Genomic DNA, 21,826 nt, shown 5'->3' on the forward strand with positions numbered 1-21,826 from the left:
ACTACCTTTTGTCAGACATTTATTACTCTCTTCATGCCTGAATCATGCTAGATACTAGGGGTTGATCTCTCTGCATCTAATCCCTCAAAAGGACCTGGGGTATATTATAATATAGGTTCAATTTTATCTCAAAGGCCTCCTACCAAAAGAGAGCTCTCTAGAATATTCTAAGCCAGCATTTGACTCCCATCTAATTTTTCCATCTTCAAGCAAATTAACTCTAGTGCTTTCACCCCTATGTCCTATGGCATAATTTTGAATTCCTAATCTTGTTCACTCATCTCTGAGTATGGAATGAGTACTGTAAGTCACTACTCAAAGGGTCTGGGATTAAGGAGGAGGTATGGAACTAATCATCACGGATTTTAAAAAAAGGAAGAAGAAAAAAGAACTTAAAACAAATTCTCTCTGAGGTAACTCGTGGCACACTCATCTTTAGAAGCCATGAAAAGATTAAGCCATGATGTTCAGTTTCATGCTCAAAGTCATATATCCAATAAGGGATAAGATGTGAATTTCAATCCAAGTTAGATGGTTCAAAGCTCATTCTCTTTATTCTATTTTCTCTGCCTTTAAATGCCACCCTCAGTTTTAGCTAGTATGGCACCTTGCATGTAGTTAGGTACTAAGAAGGTGAGAATTAGGCCAATGAAAAAATGTGTAATTTGCAACAATGAGTGGTTAATGCTCGTCCTTTTTATTTGCATTCTCATCCACAGAGAGTGCTGGTTATAAATCATGAAACTCTAAAAAGAACACATTTTACCTGGAGGTCAGTATCAGCCAAAGGTTTCTGGGCTCCCAGAGTAAAATGGCCTCTTTCTATGTTCGTGTTGGTGAGCTGCAGTTTGGAGGCTGCTTTCCTATAAACTATTTCTTCCACGGTGTCTCGGCCAATCAGCCGGATCACTTCCACAGCCCTGTACGGGAGTCAAATGAGAGCAGTGTTATGAGTCTGCAAAGCTGGGGAAAAAAGCATGCCAGGAAGATACACCTAAAAGGAAGCAGAACCAAATGCCACACTCAGGGAACAATGAAAAGGACACTGATCATTGGGACCTGAGCATTTGTTAGAGAAATCTGGCCTCAACTTCTTTCTGAACTTTTCCCCAAAAGAGTAAGAGGAAGGAAGATGAAGTGACCACTATTGGGCCTACATCTGTAGCCAGGATAACCCCTGGCAGGCATGTTACCTCAAGTCAAAGGGTAGCTGAACACAACTTTGTTTCCTCTTTGTGGTACTGGGAACCCAACCCAGGGGAGCTTTACCATGAAGTTATATCCTAGCCTTAAAAAAAAGTTTTGAGACAGGGTTTAGGTAAGTTGCAAGGTTGGCTTTAAACTTGATCTTCCAGCTTGAGTCTCCCATGCTGATAATGATTACAGGCATGTGCACCCACTGGCTTTAACTTCATTTTTAAACTGAATTAGGATCTATCATGAGAAACATGAACTAAATAAATTCTAAGTTTTTTCTAATCATTTTGGAATTTAACTGTGCAACAAAGTGAGTCTGAACTGATCATGTGACCACTGATCCCCCAACATGACTCTACAAGCCAGCAGCATAATGGGGTTCAAACCCAGTGGTCTCTCAACTCCAATGTGGCACTGTTGTCAGGACTACCCTGTCCACCTTTCTCCCCAATGCACAGCTGCAAGCCAACAGAGCAGAAAGGTGCCAATGTCTAACTCACTCACTTGTTCTGGCCAATTCAGTGAGCTCTGGCAGCTGCCTGCAAGTCATTTTGAGGATTAATATCACTGTCAAAAAAAATAACAGTATCTGCTACTGTTAAGTTCATGCCAACTCCACCTAAAAACCATACAAAAAAGGAGCATGATCAGCAACACACAAATAAGGAACTAGAAACACACAAGGGAGGACTGGGTCATCCTGAAAATCTGAAATCAGTCCAACTGACTGGCTTCATCCTTCAAACTGACATTTCTGCCCCCAAATTCAGGTTTTGACCACCCTACAGTGGTCAAAGTGCTACCTCACCTTTCATTGTGTGAACTGGGAAAATTTAATTATCAACTATAACAGAAAGAGAGGTAAGCAAAAGAAAAGAATGCTTAAGTTAATTGCGTGAAGCCATTTAATATTTGTTTGAAAACCTTGATTGGATTTTGCTTCAGTCTGTGAATAAGGACACAAGTTCTTTCAGAAAACAGCTCCAAAAATAAGAGGTCTGGGGGCTGCAGTTATAGCTCAGTGACAGAACACAAGTGATAGAACACGTGAGGCACTGGGTTCCTTCCTCATCACCACATAAAAATAAATGAAATAAAGGTATCATCTGTTATGGTTTAGATGTGGTGTCCTCCAAAAGCTCACATGTGAGACAATGCAAGAAGGTTTGGAGGAGAAATGACTGGAAAATTGCTTTAACCTAATCAGTGAATGAATGCCTAATGGGATTAACTGAGTGGTAACTGGGGCAGGTGGGTGTGGCTGGAGGAAGGGGTTCACCAGGCACATGGCTAAGGGGTATATATTTTGTATCTGGACAGTAGAGTCTCTCTCTCTGCTTTCTGATCACGATGTGAGCTGCTGCCCTCAGTCACACTCTCCTGCCATGATGCTGCCTCCCCTGGAGCTCCAAGGAATGGAGTCGGCCTTCTATGGACTAAGACCTCTGAAACCATGAGCCCTCCAATAAACTTTCCTCCTCCACAGTTGGTTCTGGTCACAGAGGTGAAAAAGCTGACTAAAACAGTGCCCAAATGAGAGGTCTGCAGTGGGCAGTACGAAATGCACATGACCACACTTGCAGCTTCAACAAGGTAGGAGGACCTGAAGCTAGCTATGAGAAGAGCAGATGATACCTGACTCTGACTGGAGAAAACCTGATAGTGTCTTCCTGTACTGGTTTCCACACTGATCAAAGAAGATGTCGTAAAATCAGTTCAAGACAAGAACACTCAATGCAACAACTCTCTGGTCTTTCTCCAATGGTGCAGGAAAAGGCCAAAAGAGCACTTTGGGTTCAGGAATTTTAAGAAGCAAACCAAAGGCTTCTCTTTGATTAATGTGGAAACTGTACAGAACACACTCCAGCTAGGGTCATTGGAGCTCATTGCTAAAACAAGCCTAAAAGGGCTTGTTCCAAGAACTGAATGAAGGGTTCCTTTCCACAAGGACTACTAACTCCCGTCTGGATGTAAGACAAGCCAGGCAGGAACATTCTCATTGAAGTCTTCCTATAAAATCAAAGTTGGAATAAAGAAATACTAATGATTGAATACGGAGACAGGCTAAGTTATACCCAATAATAAGAGGTACACTTCTACTTTACTACTGCCAAGCACTGCTCACAGCACTTTACATGTGTTGACTCTTTTAACCCTCACAACAACCCTGTGCCCTTGCTAGCACTATTCTCATTTTGCAGATGCTGAAATGGAAACAGCTAGATTCAGGGATTTATTTGAAGTTGCACCACTAGAAGATGAAACAGTCAGGATTCCATCCCGTATTCCAGAATCTGAGGTCATTACTCCTGGGACACAGACAGGGTCTCACAGTGTTGCCCAGGCCAGCCTTGAATTCCTGGGCTCAAGCCATCCTCCTGCCTCAGCCTCCTGAGTAGCTGGGACTATAGGCATGCACTACTGTGCCAGGCTCCAGAACCTTTTTATCCACTGTATGCTAACTATCGAGGCAGTCATCTCATTCGAAAATCTATTTGTGTTCCATAAGAATTATCTTTCTCTTGAGTTAATAGTGGCTAGTGCAGCCCTTGTTCACCAAAGATGATATTTTAAGCTGCATTTAGTTGTTTGGGACATATTCCTAAGCTATCGCTGGCATCTGCCGGCAATATGTGGTAACAACCTCGTGGAAAGCTGGAAGGAAACACTGAATGAAAATGCGGCACATCTATAGCTACAACATGACGGCACGTATGACAGTCAGTGTGTGGAAAAGGCTAATGTCCAGGATGGCTTCAGCTCCTAGATAATCTACTCTAAGGCCTCCAAGGAGATTAACTAATTTTAGATGTTTCCAACATTTGCTTTCTAAATATGAAAAATGAAATCTTAAACGCATAAATGGAATTCCTCTCCCAACACTGACCATGCCTTTGACCAGATCCTTTGAGCTTCCCCTAAGACTAATCATGAGACAACGGGACTGAATGACAGGGTGTGGTATATGACCTGGGAAGAGACTGGACCAAAGGAATCTGATTGTATCTTATTAGTGGCTTTAAGAGAGAGGTAAGACACACACTGGAGAAATGATCTCCTGATACTCAAGGATCATATCTAACACTTCTTTTATAGACCCATATAGTACAAAGCACTTACTAAGTGCTTTCTACATAAGGGTGACCTTTTGTTCCATAAGGACATTAATCTCTCTTTCATCAAGGACACCATTCCTGTTTGTGTTCCTATATCTATTCCATCAGGATTACCATCAAAAAAATAAGATCATGAACTTAGATTATGAATTCAAAATTAATTTAGGGCTTTTTGATTCAGAATGTAAGAAAAATTCCAATTCCCCAAACTAATTTCAAATTATTTAATACTATATGAAAGCAACTGGCAAAACACCACAAGTGTCATTTATTTATGATTAAGTCATATGGACAATACCATAATAATCATAAATAGCTGTCAGTTTCACTCTAGTCACATTTTAAACAACAAATCTTTATTAAACTTTATAACACTCTTCCAGAGGTACTCCTGGAGGAAGGGAAACTAGAAAAGAGATTATCTTATTTTCCAAATTCATGGTTGGGAAGGAGAATAAATGAATGTGAATAAAACTTTCCCTAAAATTAAAAACAAAACAAAACAGGACATTCCCGGTCAGTGGTCTAAGTGGATTAGAATTACTTTCCAACAGGCCCAGGTTTCAGCCTCACTTCTCACGATGACAGCTTTACAGGTTGAACAGAAAAGAGCTCCACACGAGAAGTCCAGTACTAGGCCACGTAAGTGCCTCGATTCTCTCCTTTTCAATACTCCTTGGTAAGAACCTCACCTTTCAGAGAATGAGGGGAAAACGTACCAGTGGTGGGATGCCTGTCTGCTTCCTCAACACCCCTGGGCTTACCTGCCCTGGTGCTCAGGAGAAAAATAAAGATGGGCTGCTGTCCAAAGTTCTTGATGGCCAGATGTCTCTCTTCGCTTCTCACAGAACCGTCCACATGCTCATAGCTGTAGCCTTTACACAGAGAAGACAACAACCACACACAGGTCCTTACTCTTTGCAAGGACTCTTAGGAAATAAAATAATTGAGTCATTCCTAAGCCAATGCCTATTTGTCCTTTCCAACCCAAGCCTGCCCTACTTTCAATAAAGCCCAAGGGAAAGATCTCAACTGTTTGATAACTTGATCTTGTTTCTTATTTTATGTGGTACTGAGGATTCAAACCAGTGCCTCTCACATGCCAGGTAAGGGCTCTACCACTGAGCCACAACCCCAGTCTGAAAGATCTAAATTTAGGGAAACAATTCATCACTTCACAAAAAAAAAATCACCATAACACACTAGCCTGGGTTTTAAAAACACAGGCAGCCAAAGTCTTTGGCATTTGCAGAGTTAATATTTGGTTTTGACTCTTCCCAGGCCACCCTAAATATCCACATGCTGGCAGTTGGTGCCTGCTGAGACACAATCCTGACTTAGGCAAGCAGTAAGACAAGCACTTGGGAGCCTGCCTGATGACCCAGCTCCTGCTTTTCAGTGAAGCTCTAGGGCTCTCCACTTGTCACCACGCATCAGGTCAGGAAGGGAAATTGCAATCTCAAGTCATGTTTTGGCACTCGAGATTCCTCAATGTGCCAGTAGCTGAAGTGTCCAGTTACTGCAGTACTTGGGGGGCATCAAGTAGATCTGAGAGACCACTCTCAACTAAACTTTAAAACAGTTATTTCTGAGGCTGATAATCTCCCACAGGCTCAAAAATCAACCTCTGTTCAAGCTTTGTCCCATTATCCCACATCAATTTTATTATATATTAAGCAGAGTTCTCAAGTAACTGCCTACATTCCCTACTGTCACAGAAATAATTGCTCTTACCCTCCCCCTGCTTGATTTGTGGGATCTCCATACTATCAATCTTCATTTTCTTACTAATCCTGAATAAGTACATAACTGCTGAACTGTCGAGAGACGCTGCAAGTGTTTGTCACTGAAACTCGACTCACACATTTTTGAAGCCACTCAACATTTTCACGTCTGCTCCATACCCATCACCTGTATCACCTGGTGAGAATGTGGGTGTTACTTCTGCCCATGCGTCTCTACCCTGCTGTCGATCCTTGCTTCACACACCACTGTCCACTCTCCTCAGCCTTTTCACCTTCTTGTCTTTAACCTTTTCCTCGGTAACCTTCCCACACCCCTTATGATTCTCAGATGATGTAGTGGCCAAGGGGAGTCACCTTTGTAGTCCATATAGTCCTGGAGAATATCCAACATCTGGGTCATCTGAGAGAAGAGTAAGATGCGATGGCCCCTGGCAAGAAGAAGAAAAGGAGAAACTGCCAACTCTAGTAGTGTTTAGGGGAAGTGACCCTCAGGCAAAATCTACCAAAGAGGACAACTTTACACATAAGGGAAATGCTAAAGTAAAAATATCAATGTCCTGTAACTTTCTCAGAAACTCTGAATACTTTATACAAGAAAACAAAGTGCCTCCACATGTAGCGGCATCCCTCAGAGCAGTCCCAGGTCACCTGTCAATTCACCAGGGAGTGTGGAAGCCCTGGCGTAACCAAGGAGCCTCTTTCTGGAATATTACACTTCACTCAATGAAAACAGAAGTTTCATTTCAATAGAAAAATAAATACACATGTGAAGAGTAAAGGCAAAGTTCAAATATGTGTGCACCCGTTCCCCAAGATCCTGAAGAGCTACGGAAGGCTATCTACTGCTATTCCCACTTGGTGGTACAAGTCATTACCATCTAGAAAAGTCGAGAAGCATGTTAGAGAAGCAATCCCCCATGGTACACAAGAAACTTACATATAGAGAGTGAAGAAAGGAAAGGAAAATTCAAAATAATGTAAAAGGAACAAAGTCAAGGTGACTGCCCTTCTTATCAGACATTGTTTTAAATTTGCCTGAACAAATAAGGACAATGCTGTTAAAACAACATTCTTTTTAAGAAACTAAACTTACCTTAAGGCTGCCAGGAGAGTAAGACCAAGAGTTGGGGAGAACATTGGCCAGACTCTAGCCCCAAATTGTTGGGAAAAGCACTGAGTTTGAAGGTGAGTACCTCAATTCTTATCTCTCTCTGCCACTTATTACCTATATGACATTGGGCATGACCTTTCGAGGTCATTAAAAACTTGGACGAAAGGTATCTATAGATTCTTCTCCATCTCTAACACACACACTTATGGTAGATACGTCAAAGGCCATAAAATACAGTAAGACGTGTAATTATAATTTTTAACAATTTTTTATATTTACGTGTTAGTCATAGTTGAACACAATACCTTTATTTTATTTTTTCAATTTCTTTAGTTGTAGATGGACACAATAACTTTGTTTTATTTATTTATATTCTTGTATGTGGTGCTGAAGATCTAATCTTCTGCCTCACCGTGAGGCGAGTGCTTAGTCACTGAGCTATTTATTTATTTTTGTGTGGTGCTGAGGATTGGACCCAGGGCCTCGCATGTGCTAGCTAGGCAAGCATTCGACCACTGAGCCACAATGCCAGCCCCAAGACATGCAATTATTTAATTTGCAAAAGACTGGGCAATTTTGAAAAATCTGAAATTTTAGATTAGTTCAGGCCACACCTGGGGCATTCATCCTAAAGGCACAATTCTGAAATTCTTGAGTCTCTGGTCTTTTCCTAGACTCCCCCTTTCCTGTGGTGATGAAGATGTACATGCTGGATACCAGGCTGTCTAACACTAACCAAATGTCATCTTCTGATACCCAACTTGCATTTCTGGGAAAGAGTATTCCCCAACTACGCCTTGAGTTTAAATCAAATCCCAAAGATTAACAAGACCCAATGTTTACTCAACCTTTATTATGTGTCAGTTCAACTCAAGGAAGCAGCAGGCAATTTTAATAGAAATGCTCCAGGAGTGCTCTCTACCACTGAGCTATGTCTAAACCTACTTATTATTATTTTGAGACAGGGACTGGCTAAATTGCTGAGGCTGGCCTCACACTTGGTGATCATTTTGCCTCATCCTTCAGAGTCAACTGGGACTACAGGTGTGAGTCACCTTGCTGTCTTACTTTTAGATGGAACCAGGGCCTCCTTAGTGTGTCTGTTCCACCACACAGCTATATCTCTAGACAGCCTGATTATGTTAACTTTTTTTCATTTAATTGAGATGTTTTCTGCCAGATTTCTCTGCTCTGTTTTTCTATATAATCGACATTCTATGGAAAGACACATTAAAACTATCTTATTCTTCAAAAAAGAAATGCTCAATGTTGACTCGTCCTTGTGGATGCAACCAACATAGTTGGACCGATGAGGTGAACACACACTGATCAACAAGGTAGCAGAGTAAGGCAGGGCTTGCCAAGTCCTGGACTGGGATCCTAAATGCTGTAGGAATTCAGGAAAGAAAGGATAAAGGTGGAGGAGTAGGGTTGGATGAGATGGAATGGGGGGTGGGTGTACAGTTGCAGAGAAAGTAGGCCTTGAATTCCAGGCTTCTAAAAAAAAGGGAACTTGAATCAGTCTCAAGAATCAGTAAGTTCCTCATTATTCAGGTTTGAACCAGTCACTCCCTAGAGCAGTACATGTCAACCTATTCCAACCTGGAATGCAGGAATGCCAGCAGCTTATCCAGCAGGTGAAATTTCCCTCCTAGCCTCAATCAGGTGGTCTCCAACTTCAAAAGGCTCTGGCTCCACACCTGGAAAGCAGAGAGCCCAATCCTAATTGTGTGCCCTGAGTCAGGGCAAAGTTCTTGAGTAGAAAACCCAATAGGTAGCCCACAGCAAGAGAGCCCAAGCTCTTTCTAATGCAGTAGGCCCTTCAGTCTCACCTATTCAAGGCATTTTGTAATTATTTGCTTAATACCACCTGCAGAGCCTGGCACATCCAAAAAGTCTAATAAATATTTATCTAAGAAACAAACTCACTCTTTAGGAAACTGAGGGAAAGGAAGATGCCAGAGATCAAGAAGATCCACAAAGGAAATTCTAAGGCTCTCACTCTAGATAAGGAATCAAGAAATAGGCTTAGGTGTGTATAAAAGCGATTCTCAAGATACAGGCAGCAGTCAGAATATTATGGAAGATGTCCTTCAAAATCTATGTTCCTAATGCCCCTCCTCCCTTAAAAAAAAGTTCTAATGTTCACTTGATTAAAGTTCTGTTAAACTTTTAAACAGCTCATAATGGTACTTGGCAAAGACTCCTTAAAACAAGTACAGCATGTAAGTGACATCGCGTTGTATTACATGAGTATTCACTAGGGTTACTAAATGCAATCTATCTGAGGAGTCAAAAATGTTATGACCTACATGGGGGAATTAACAGGAGTATCTCGGTAAACACATTCATTCAAAGAGTTAGGGAAGCCAGAGTTATTTATAGTATCAGGCCTCAAGGCTACAAGCAAGCAGCAAGATTTACACTGACACAATGTCTGTTCATAAACTTTGCAATATATCTGAGTCAAGATATCAAAATTTCTAGATGTTTCTGGATAGTAAGCCATGGACAGTCCAATATAAAAAGGGATTCTGTAAATTTCTGAGAAACAGGGCTGGGAATGTGGGTCACCAGCAGAACGTTTGCCTAGCATGCATGAAGCCCTGGGTCAATCCCCAGCATTTCCAAAAGAAAAAGGAAAAACACTGAGAAACAGATAAGAACACGGAGGAGAAGAGACTAATGAAGGAAGAAAAACAGCGACAACAGATATCAGGCCAAGCAAGGTCAACCTCTGAGCTGACATTAACAAGAACTTACACCAGCAGAATTAAGTAATGTGGAAAAGTCACATCCTATGCATGTGTATTATTTTAAATATAGAGTACCAACTCTTGGGAAGGACTCATAATCAAGGGTCCCTAAAAAGAAGGCAAAGAGGACAGCAGAGATAGAGGATGCCCTACCAGGCAGGGGATAACAATATTTGAAACTAATAAAAATGATTATATCTTCAGTAAAAACTCTAAACACTGCAACTTTTAGGCCAATAAATATTAAATACATAATCCATGTCTAAGATTTTCCTCTAAATTTAAGTGATTTATTATAGGATGAGGACCAAATTTTGATTATCTCAGAAATTAACAAGTGTGGTCTCATGAATGAGCAAACTTTCAGGTCAACAAGGAGAAGGTACTTCACATTTCATTGGCTTCTCAGAAACAAGGGCAGCTCCAGGCCACAATGATCTTTCTCATCTACTTTGCCAAATGATACAAGAGATCAAGAGAAGGGAATGCAATCAAGTGTATAATACTAAAAATACAACAGATGAGAGACTGAAGGCAATATGCTGTAAGAAATTGGTCTCTTCATGACTCCATGTGAACGGTAAGTTTCTAAATAGGTAAATTGGGGGAGGCGTAAGGTATATCCAATGCATCTGCAACTGCAGACAGGAGTATAAGATCTTTATTTGTAAAAAAAAAAAAAGAGAGAAAAATTAAAAGCACTCAAAAGAGAGTTGAAACATCTCCAAAAATAAAATGCATTTTATTGGGGTAGGGTCTGACTCATTTGATAACAAGAGAAAGGAATAGTAATTAGCCATATTAAATACTACTTTTGTCATTGCCCTCCAAAACAGGTTTATTTAGCTCTGCAGAAGTCTGACTACAAAAGTTTTAATTTATGAGATGGACATCATTATCCGAAGTACTCGTATGATGACACGAATGGTGTGACTCTACTTTGTGTACAACCAGAGATAGGAACAATTGTGCTCTATATGGGTAATGTGAATTGTAATGCATTCTGCTGTCAAATATTACAAATTAGAACAAATAATAATAATCATAATGTTTCCATTTAGTTGGCTCTGTATAGACTAGTCTAAGTAGTTTTAAAGGGGAGTTAGAGGGGAGAAGGAATGGTGGACAGATGGGTATAGGATTTCTGAGCAAGGAAACCCGCTCTGCATGATACTATAGGGTGGAAACATGCCATCGCCTGTTGTTCCAACTCACAGGACACGCAACAGTGAGTGAATCCAGCATTACGGACTCTGGTGACACTGAGGTGCCAACGTAGGTTCATTAGTTTTAACATCTCTCTTCAGGGAGAGGCTGAGAATGGGGGAAGCTAGGCTTGTAAAGGGGCAGGGGATATATGGGAACTCTCTGTACCTTCTATTCAATTTTGTTGTAAACCTAACTTACTCTAAAAAATAAAGTCTATTAAAAAAGGAAGGGGTGTGTGTAAAAACGAAGACTATCCTTTGAGTTTACCTCTGAGAGTGTCTTATGCAGCAGAGAGCTTTGGCTTTTCAATATGTGGGCTTCATCCACAACAAGAAAACTCCAGGAGAAGCTATGAGAGAAAATACAAACTTTCAGTTTCGTGTAGCTCAAACATATTTCACAACCACATCTTACTATACAATTATGACGTGTTAGAAAGACTAACAGCCCACTCTGTTAGAAGCATACCTGGCATCGTGACCTTCCTATCTTGAAAGGTTACTACCATGTGCTTTGTTTTCCCCTCAGATGAGAAAGATCTATGCAGAAAGGAGCCAGAGACAGAAATGAAAGGATACATTTATCATATTGTACTATGTACCAGTCATTGCACTTGTGGCTTTATGTGCAATTTAATCCAAAGAATAAGACAAGTAACCATAATTGTGCCAACAAGGACACTAAAACTCTGAAAGGCTAGGTAACTAGGTCAAGATCATAAGGGCAGAGCAGATATTCAAACCCATAAGAAAAATCAAGAGACAGTGAAGTCACAGCTAAAGGAGTAGGACTTTAAAATGGGAGAGTGGTGAACAGGATCACGGAGATGTCCACGATGATGTAGCCACTGGACTTGTTAACGTGGAGGTCACTGGAGGCTGCTGCCACAGCATGTTTATAGTATAATATGTCATGAGAGCAATTTCTCAAGAAGTTTCAGTCCTAGAATCATATTTTTAACAGATGCTACTGGTGGAAAGCTGTTAAAATATCCAAAATATGGAAAAAGATTGGATGATATTCTAGATGCATTAACTTAAAATAGCAAAAAATGAAAATAAACTATCTAATAATAGGTGATAAAATGATAAATAGTAGCTGCAAAATACAATAATGAAAAAGGTATAAATATTGAATATCCTTTTAAAAATGTGAAAATCATGCAAAAGATAATAAAGTGGGTGTTTTAAGACTTTTAAGTTTTTAATTTTATTGGTAAACATTATGGAATCCTACTGCATTATTTTTGCACTTGTAAAACTAAGTGTGTCAAACAAAAAAGTGGGTAAGGAAGGATGATACTTGAAAAATTAAAACAAACGTCTGTGTAAAGGCTGGCCTACAAAAAGGAAGCCTTCTTTCCAATACCACGACAGACACTACAGACATACAGGAAGATAATCAGAAATGATGTTGAAAACTTGTACTCCAATAAAATAGAAAACCTCAAAGGCATCAACAAATTTCTAGAGTCATATGATTTGCCTAAATTGAGTCAGGATGAAATACACAATTTAAACAGATCAATTTCAAATGATGATGGGCTGGAGATGTGGCTCAAGTGGTATCGCGCTCGCCTGGCTTGCATGTGGCCCGGGTTCGATCCTCAGCACCATATACAAACAAAGATGTTGTGTCTGCCGAGAACTGAAAAATATTAAAATTCTCTCCCTCTCTCTTTAAAAAAAAAAATTTCAAATGACGAAATAGAAGATACTATCAGAAGTCTACCAACCAAGAAAAGCCAAGGACTGGATGGATACACAGCCAAGTTCTACAAGACCTTTAAAGAAGAACTAATACCAATACTCTTAATTTATTTCAGGAAACAGAAAAAGAGGGAGCACTTCCAAACTCATTTTATGAGGCCAATATCACCCTGATTCCAAAACCAGGCAAAGACATATCAAAAAAAGAAAACTTCAGACGAGTATCTCTAATGAACAAGATACAAAAATTCTCATAAAATTCTGGCAAATGGAATACAAAAACATCAAAAAGATTGTGCACCATGATCAAGTGGGATTCATCCCAGGGATGCAAGGTTGGTTCAACATAACAGAAATCAATAAATGTAAGTCATCACATCAATAGACTTAAAGATAAGAATCATATGATCATCTCAATAGGTGCAGAAAAAGCATATGACAAAATACAGCACTCCTTCATGTTCAAAACACTAGAAAAACTAAAGATAACAGGAACATATCTCAAAATCATAAAGGCTCTCTACGCTAAGCCCCAGGCCAACATCATTCTAAATGAAGAAAAATTGAAGGCATTCCCTCTAAAAGCTGGAACAAGACAGGGATGCCCCCTTTTACCACTTCTATTTAACACAGTACATGAAACACTGGCCAGAGCAATTAGACGAAAAAAAAAACAAAAGGGATACATATAGGAGAACAACTCAAATTGGCATTATTTGATGATGATACGATTCAACACCTAGAAGACCCTAAAAGTTCCACCAAAAAACTTCCAGAACTAGTAAATAAATGAATGTAGCAGGATACAAAATCAACACCCATAAGTCAAAAGCATTTCTGTATATCAGTGACAAAGCCTCTGGAAAGAAATGAGAAAAACTATCTCATTCACAATAACCTCAAAACCTGAACAACAAAAATAAAACAAAAGCAAAACAAAACAAAAACCCCAGAATACACACAAAAAAACTTGGGAATCCACTTAAGGAAAGAGGTAAAAGATCTGTATAAAGAAAATTATAGAACCCTAAAGAAAGAAATCAAAGAAAGCCTTAGAAGATGGAAAGATCTACCTTACTCTAGGATAGGCAGAATTAATATTTTATCAAAATGACCATACTACCAAAATCAGTATACAGATTTAATGCAATTCCAATCAAAATCCCAATGGCATTCCTCATAGAAACAAAAAAGCAATCATGAAATTCATCTGCTAAGATAAGAGACCCAGAATAGCTAAAGCAATCCTTAGCAGGAAGAGTGAAGCAGGGGGCATCACTATACCAGACCTTAAACTATACTACAGAGCAATAGTAACAAAAACAACATGGTATTGGCACCAAAACAGACTGGTAGACCAGAATAGAGGGCACAGAGACTAAGCCACAAAATTGCAATTATCTGATATTAGACAAAGGTGCCAAAAACACACACTGGAGAAAAGATAAACTCTTCAACAAATGATGCTGGTAAAACTGAAAATCCACGTGCAAAATGAAATAAACCCCTATCTCTCACCGTGCACAAAACTCGAGTCAAAATGGATCAAGGACCTGGGAATAAAACCAGAGACCCTGATCTAATAGAAGAAAAAGTAGGCCCTAACTTCCTTAATAAGACTCCTTTGGTGCCAGAATTAAAATCAAGAATCAATAAATGGGGCAGATTCAAACTAAAAAGTTTCTTCTCAGCAAAAGAAACAATTTGTGAGAGTGTACATCTTGGGAGCAAATCTTTACCCCTCACATATTAGACAGAGCACTAATCCTTAGGGTATATAAAGAACTCAAAAAGCTAAACACTAAAATAAATAAATAGATAACCAACCCAATCAATAAATAGGCCAAGGAACTGAACAGACACTTCTCAGAAGATGATATACAATCAGTCAACAAATATATGAAAAAAATGTTCATCATCGCTAGCAATTAGAGACATAAAAACCAAAAGTACTCTAAGATTTCATCTCACTCCAATCAGAATGGCAGCTATTATGGATACAAACAACAATGAGTGCTGGCGAGGATGTGGGGGAAAAGGTACACTGCTGGTGGGACTGCAATTGGTGTAGCCAATATGGAAAGCAGTATGGAGATTCCTTGGAAAGCTGGGAATGGAACTACCATCCGACCCAGCTATCCCACACCTCAGTCTATACTCAAAGGACTTAAAAACAGCATACTACAGGAACACAGCCACATCAATGTTTATAGCAGCACAATTCACAATAAACTGTGGAGCCAAACTAGATGTCCTTCAGTAGATGAATGGATTAAAAAATATGGCAAACATACACAATGAAATATTACTCAGCAATAAAAGAGAATAAAATCATGGCATTTGCAGATAAATGGATGGAGCTGGAGAATAATGCTAAGTGAAGTTAGCCAATCCCAAAAATCCAAATGCTGAATGTTTTCTTTGATATAAGGAGGCTGATTCTTAGTGGGGTAGGAAGGGAGAGCATTGGAGGAATAGACGAACTCTAGATAGGGCAGAGGGATGGGAGGGGAAGGGAGGGGGCATGGGGTTAGAAATGATGATAGAATGTGATGAACACTATTATCCAAAGTACACATATGAAGACATGAATGGTGTGAATATACTGTGTAAACAACCAGAGATATGAAAAAAAACATGCTCTATATATGTTATATAAATTGCAATGCATTCTGCTGTCATATATAAATAAAAAAACTAATATAAAGAAAGATAATTAACCCATAATGAATGTGTTGGTCAGCTTTCTGCTACTGTGACAAGTAGCTGAGATAATGAGTTTATAAAGAGAAAAGTTTTACTCTGGCTCACAAATTTGGAGGGTCAGTCCACCATCAGCTGGCCCCCTTGCTGTTAAGCACATCATGGCAGAAGGGCATGGCAGAGGAAGCCAGCTATCTCAAGGCTGGGACATAGAGAGCAAAGAAGAGGAAGAGGCTGGATCCCTGCTACCCATTCCAAGGACACACCCTCAATGAATGACCAGAAGACATCCCATGAGGGCTCACCTTTCAAAGGTTCCACACACTTTCACCAGTTTCATGCTGGGGACCAAGACTTTAACATATGAGCCTTTGGGAGATATATAGGATCCAAACTATAGCAGTGAATCTCAGTAAGTACTAGATGTTAATAATATCATCTTCTTCCTCACTTTTACTCAACTCTTTTTTAAGCATCTCTCATTTTTCCCTCTTATTTAAATCATTTAATAAATAAGTTTGCACAGTTCTTGTATCCCACAAGCAGTGTAAGAGGAATTTTTGATGGAAGGAATTAAATGTGGGAAATATGATCACAGAGGCTTACAGTATAGGCGGTGGGCAGGTTAATAAGCACACTGGCACTCTACCTACTGGTGAGTACATGCCACCCTTTGCCTTTGTTTCTGTTTGTCTGCATCTGCTACAAGACTACACACCCCTGAAAGTCAAGGTCAATGTCTTAATCTTCTCTATCCCTATGGCCTCATCTGGATCAATAACTATTCAATAAATATTTGCAGAAAAACAACAACAAAGGAAGCCTTCCTCCTTAGGCTACAGAGAAAATTGAGAGGAAGAGAGCCAGAGACAGACACTCAGCTAACGAGAGTGGAGTAGGAGAAGACTGAACTGGGGATCCAAAGAGAGGGCAGGAAGTGCAAGGAGAGCACTGGGCAGAATAAGCAGGGAATATATTTAGGATTATAAGGAGACAGCGTCCCCATGAGGTTGGACGGTGGTTATGACATAGGTGGTGAGCGTCCATAATATAGTTCCACTCAAAACAGACTAGGTCTGATTCCTTTGGAAGGACTAGACACAGATATGTATATACACAAACATCTAAAAATGCTTATTTAACGCAAAAGACTAAGTGAAGTGGATTTTGGTTCAATGAGTGAAAGTGGATGGAATCACTCATCAAAGGAAATTAAAGACTGTTTCCCAGAAACGAAAGTAGAGGGAATTCCAACACAAGAATGGAGAGTCCAACAAGGGAACTCCTGATCATCTCGATCCAAGATTTCACAAGCCTACTGCCTGTTGTCCAAAAGATTTCAATATTTCATGGTGATAACATACAACTTAAAAATGGCCTTCATAAACCTCTTGAGTGCAGATTTTGTCACATTGCCTATTTTCAGAATGTAAAATATAGCAATGGAGAAATATAACATTAACAAACATACTAAAAGAAACAACTATGTTGTTGGGATTCTTGCTATGAGTCAATATTATAAATGTCCCTTTATTACTAGGGCTCTTAAATCCACCCAGAAATGCATTCAGACCAGACTGAAATATAAAAATGTGTTTCTGCTGAATAAGGTGACATTTCAGTGCTTCTACATACTTAGAGAAGCTTCTCTTAAAAACACGGTCCAGGGACTGGGGCTGTGGCTCATCAGTAGAGCACTCGCCTAGCATGTGCGAGGCCCTGGGTTTGATCCTCAACACTACATAAAACTAAATAAATAAAATAAAGGTATTGTGTCCAACTACAACTAAAAAAAATAAACATAAAAAAAAGAGGCCCAAAGCACCAAGTGCTGGGTTTGAATGTCTGCTCTGCCTTACTTGGATTCTTAATCTCTTAATATCCTTTTTTGTAAAATGCGAATAATAATCCCTGCCTACTAGGATTTTCATGAAACCAAAATGGGACAATTTACATAAAGTACCCAAGAACATTTATGTCCCAATCTTATTACCTTCTGAGACCAGCCAGATAGTACCGTGTTTCATGAATATCTTTGTACTCCTCATCCCTCTACTGTACAGACCATGGGGCAGCTCTATGATTTACTTTCCTGGTTATTACCAGTAACTCCCTTTCCATGGAGAGACTTCAAAACAAGACAAGTTGGATATTAAGAAGACAAAAAGAGCTGGGGTAAGGACTGAGTGGTAGAGCAGTTGGGAGGCCCTCAGCTCAATGCCCAGAACCATAAAATGAAATGACATGAAATAACGTGACACGACATAAAAATAATAAAGTAAAAAGAAAGAAAAAGAGGGAACACATCATATGCTCATTTAAATGTAAATTAAGTAAAACAAAATACTGGATGGAATCATAAAATCTTGGGCCCAGTCTTCAAAATAAGAGTAAAACAGAAACTCATTTACAACAATCTGGATGAGGAAAAAGTATTTAAAATATTGATAAGGCCCTTTGAGAACAAAACCTTCTGAGTATGAAAGATGCACACAGGGCACGATGGGGCACACCTACAATGACAACTACTTGGAAAGCTGGAGGATTGCAAATTTGAGTCCCATCCCAACGACCTGGTGAGACTATCTCAAAATAAACAATGAAAAGGGCTGGGCATGCAGCTCAGTGGTAAATGACCCTGAGTTCAATCCCCAGTACCAAGACATAGTTAAATGGACAAATTACAAGTATACTTCAAACTTCTTTTCCAAATAGTCAGTTCTATAGCACTGACTGCTACCTGGTAATTGCCAGGAAAAGGCTCCTATACTACAGTAAGATCTCAAGCAACAGTCCTCACAGGTGTCTGTGCAGTTACAGTGTAAAGAATTCAGTGTCCAGGTTGGATGCAGTGCCCCACCTGTGATCCTGGAGACTCTGGGAGCTGAGGCGGGAGGATAACAAATTCAAGGCCTTCCTTGGAAACTTAGAAAGACCCTGTCTCAAAATTCAAAAAAATTAATAAATAAAAAGGACTGGAGATGTTGCTCAGTGGTAGAGTACTCCTGGGTTCAATCCCCAGTACCAAAATAAAACCGAAAAACAACAATAAAAATCTGCTAGTAATAAAAATCTCTAGTAATCTGCTAAACACCAAACATGTAGATTTAATATCAGTTGTCACAATAGTCATCCAAAGTAAGAAAGGTAACTACCCCCAGTTTACAGATGAGGACACTGAAGTTGATGGAAATTAAGAAACCAACCCAATAACACATAGCTAATGAGTAGAGGTTAGATCACAGAATTCCCACCATGCCTGCCTATACATCAACAGGACCCAAAGACGACAGACCAGACATATCAGGAAAGAGGCCAAGTATCAAAAAGTGTAAGACAAGACAAGACTTCCACAAATTCAGCACAGTTTCTGACAGGGTACAGTATATTCACGATTTTAGGAACGGTGCATCTTTCAAGCAAATCTGAAAAATTAAGGAAGACACATTAAAAAGACTGGTATTGCTGGGCATGGTGGCCCACACCTGAATCCCAGCAGCTTCTGGAGACTCAGGCAGGAAGGCGGCAGGCGCAAAGCCAGCCTCAGCAACTTACTGAGACTCTGTCTTCAAAAATAAAAAAGGGTGAGGATTGGTTCAGTGGTTAAGTACCCTTAGGTTCAATCCTTGGTAACAAAAGAAAAAAAAGTTAGAATTAAAAAAATAAAGACTGGTATTGATAAATTCTGATTATTAATAATCTAGTTTCTTATTTCTTGTTAACTCTCTTAAACCAGAGGATCTAAGCCTTTAACTTGTTTACTAAGTTAAAAACTAAGCACAATTTCTAAGTAGCACTATCACACAAACAGACAGAAGTTATGGTTAAGTAGAAGGCCTTACAGTTGCCCAGTCTTACTCAGATAAGGATTTAAAACAAGACTGAAACTAGGCATCCTGCATTCCTATCCCCCGGTTATCAGACATGATGCCTCTGTACATGAAACCCTCTGCCCTGCTGCCTGCCTCCTCCTGTTCATCAACAAAGAGGCAGCTAAAGTGCCACTTTCTGGGAAGCTTTCCCCTTAATCCACAAGTAGAGAGGGAAATATGTCTAGCTACCTTGAAGCACAGTGATTCTGCACTTCGTTTGGTCACAGTCCCTCTTTGACAATGTGATGAAGGTGGATGTCCTCCTAGAAAAATGTGTGCTCTCAAAAAAAAGTCAATATAATTCAGTGGGTTCTACAACTTCTAAGAACCCAGGTTAGGAGAAACGAATGAATACCTCACTGGTGGTCAGCAGCACATGAAAACGTGACTTCTGTTTTAGGTCTTGCTGAAGATGGGCTCTTTCCTACTTGTCCCCTGCATATGTTACACAAGAAAGACCTGGAGCAAATCTAAATCCAAGAAAAGAAGCAGATGACCCAAATGCCACAACTATGAGATGGTGTGTGCATGTCATGGACGGACTGCAGTGTGCAGACGCCATTCATTAGGTGCTGGTCACAGAACCGTACCTAGAATAATGGTTAGACCTCAGGGTAAGGTCTGTGTTAAGCAGGGAGAAGGATCAGGTCTAAGAGGGTCTCATGCTAACTAAAAATGCAATAATGTTTCTCACTTTAGTTACTTCCTATGTTACTATGAGAAGGACAGTTTCTCCTTTACATCAGCAAAATTTACTGAGAATAAGTACTAGCCTTTAAATTGTAGAAGGGTAACTAAATTGTAGAAGGGTAACAGTAACACCCACTGGATCCTCCCCCATCAGACCTTGTGTCTTGCCTACACTGTTTCAGTTCAACCTTTCTGGAATAAAATCATTGAATATGACAAGATTTTGCTTCATGATCTTTTATCCATCATCTAGAAAAATATCTTCACATAAACAATACAAGTTCACCTACATCTACTCTGTACCTTTCCATTTCTTCTTTCCAGTTGTTCAAAACAGACAGAGGACTGAGAATCAGAAATGGTCCTTCATCATTTAACCTTCCCATCAAGTAAATGAGGAGAGCAATCCTCTGAAACAAAGCAGGCAGTTTTGATCACCTTTCCAGGAGACACAACCATAAAGTTCCTACAACCATAGGCAGAGAACACTAACTGTTATACAAGATTTGCTTTATAAAGAAATTCCGTACAATCTTCCTCATATTAGGAAACTAGTACGTTCTTAGAAGTTCTTAGAACGACATCAGGTAAGCTCAGTGACTTTGCTAAGGAAATTGATGGTGTTCAATTACCTTAGGAGTTAACGAGCAATGAGGCTCAATATTTATGTAACTGAACCAAAAGGAAAAACGTCAGGAAAGAACAGAAATCAATGAAACCAATACACCTGTTGGAAAACAGCAGTAGTACTTTGAAAATATTAAGCCAGAAGTGCTAAGATCTGACAGCAAAGAGTACATGCACATCACGGCCTTGGTCCTTGGCTCGGCTGTTCTGATGAGAGTGCTTTGCTTCCTCCCCAACTTTCTCCCTCCTTCTATAATCATTTAGAGGGTGCCTTCTACTGGCTCAAGTTCTAAGCTCAAGTTATATGTGAACAAAACAGATACAACCTTTGGTCTTTCATAATGGGTGCATTATAATCATACTGTATAGCGGGATCCATATGCCATAGATGTACATGCATATATCTACAACACACATTCAAATGCACAAAACAGACAATAATTCATTCTCACAAGAAGTATGAGTATGAAATGAAACTTTGCAAAGCCAAATGTGCATACTTCGGGACATGTTTGAGTACACTTATGTCTCTAAAGTTGCTCTCAACAAACAAAAACACATGAAGAGCTTGCATCCCCAAATACTGTGCTATTTCTGAGGAAAAATATGCCCTAAGGATCAAATTCAAAATCCTGAGAAAACTATAGGCTCAAAAGTGTTCACATCAAAATTAATTTAAGTAACCCAAAAAAGGGGGAATTCATGATTCCTCATCAATAGGACGTTAAGCAAATTATAAATTCTCGATGGCATACTATGCAGCCAGTTGAATGATTTTGAATATAATAAAATGCAAAACTATAGTGCCAATGTTACATTAATGAATAGAAATCATATGGGCTAGATGTGCACTGTAACTTCAATGATGTAAAACATACCTTGCTGCTTATGGCTGTGGTTAGAATGCTGTGATGACAGAGTGGCAGTTCATTTTTTTTGACACAGTCATATTAATATTAAAAAGGAAATGATTTTCTCATTTAACTATCCCAGCCCAAAGTGTGCCCAGAGCATCCCTCTAATAAGTGGCTTAACTGGATTAAAACCATTCTGTTGAATGCTCCCTGGGGATGCAATTTAGAGAAAGTTTG

At 39.6% G+C, this 21,826-nt stretch overlaps 1 pseudogene; it reads right to left on the reverse strand.

Moving 5' to 3' along the window:
* The window catches only part of LOC143389312 (chromodomain-helicase-DNA-binding protein 1-like), a 45,215-nt pseudogene that overhangs the window by 17,539 nt on the left and 5,850 nt on the right, over positions 1-21,826 (reverse strand).

The sequence above is a fragment of the Callospermophilus lateralis genome, unplaced genomic scaffold, assembly GCF_048772815.1.
Source record: "Callospermophilus lateralis isolate mCalLat2 unplaced genomic scaffold, mCalLat2.hap1 Scaffold_94, whole genome shotgun sequence".
In the NCBI taxonomy this organism is placed as follows: domain Eukaryota; kingdom Metazoa; phylum Chordata; class Mammalia; order Rodentia; family Sciuridae; genus Callospermophilus; species Callospermophilus lateralis.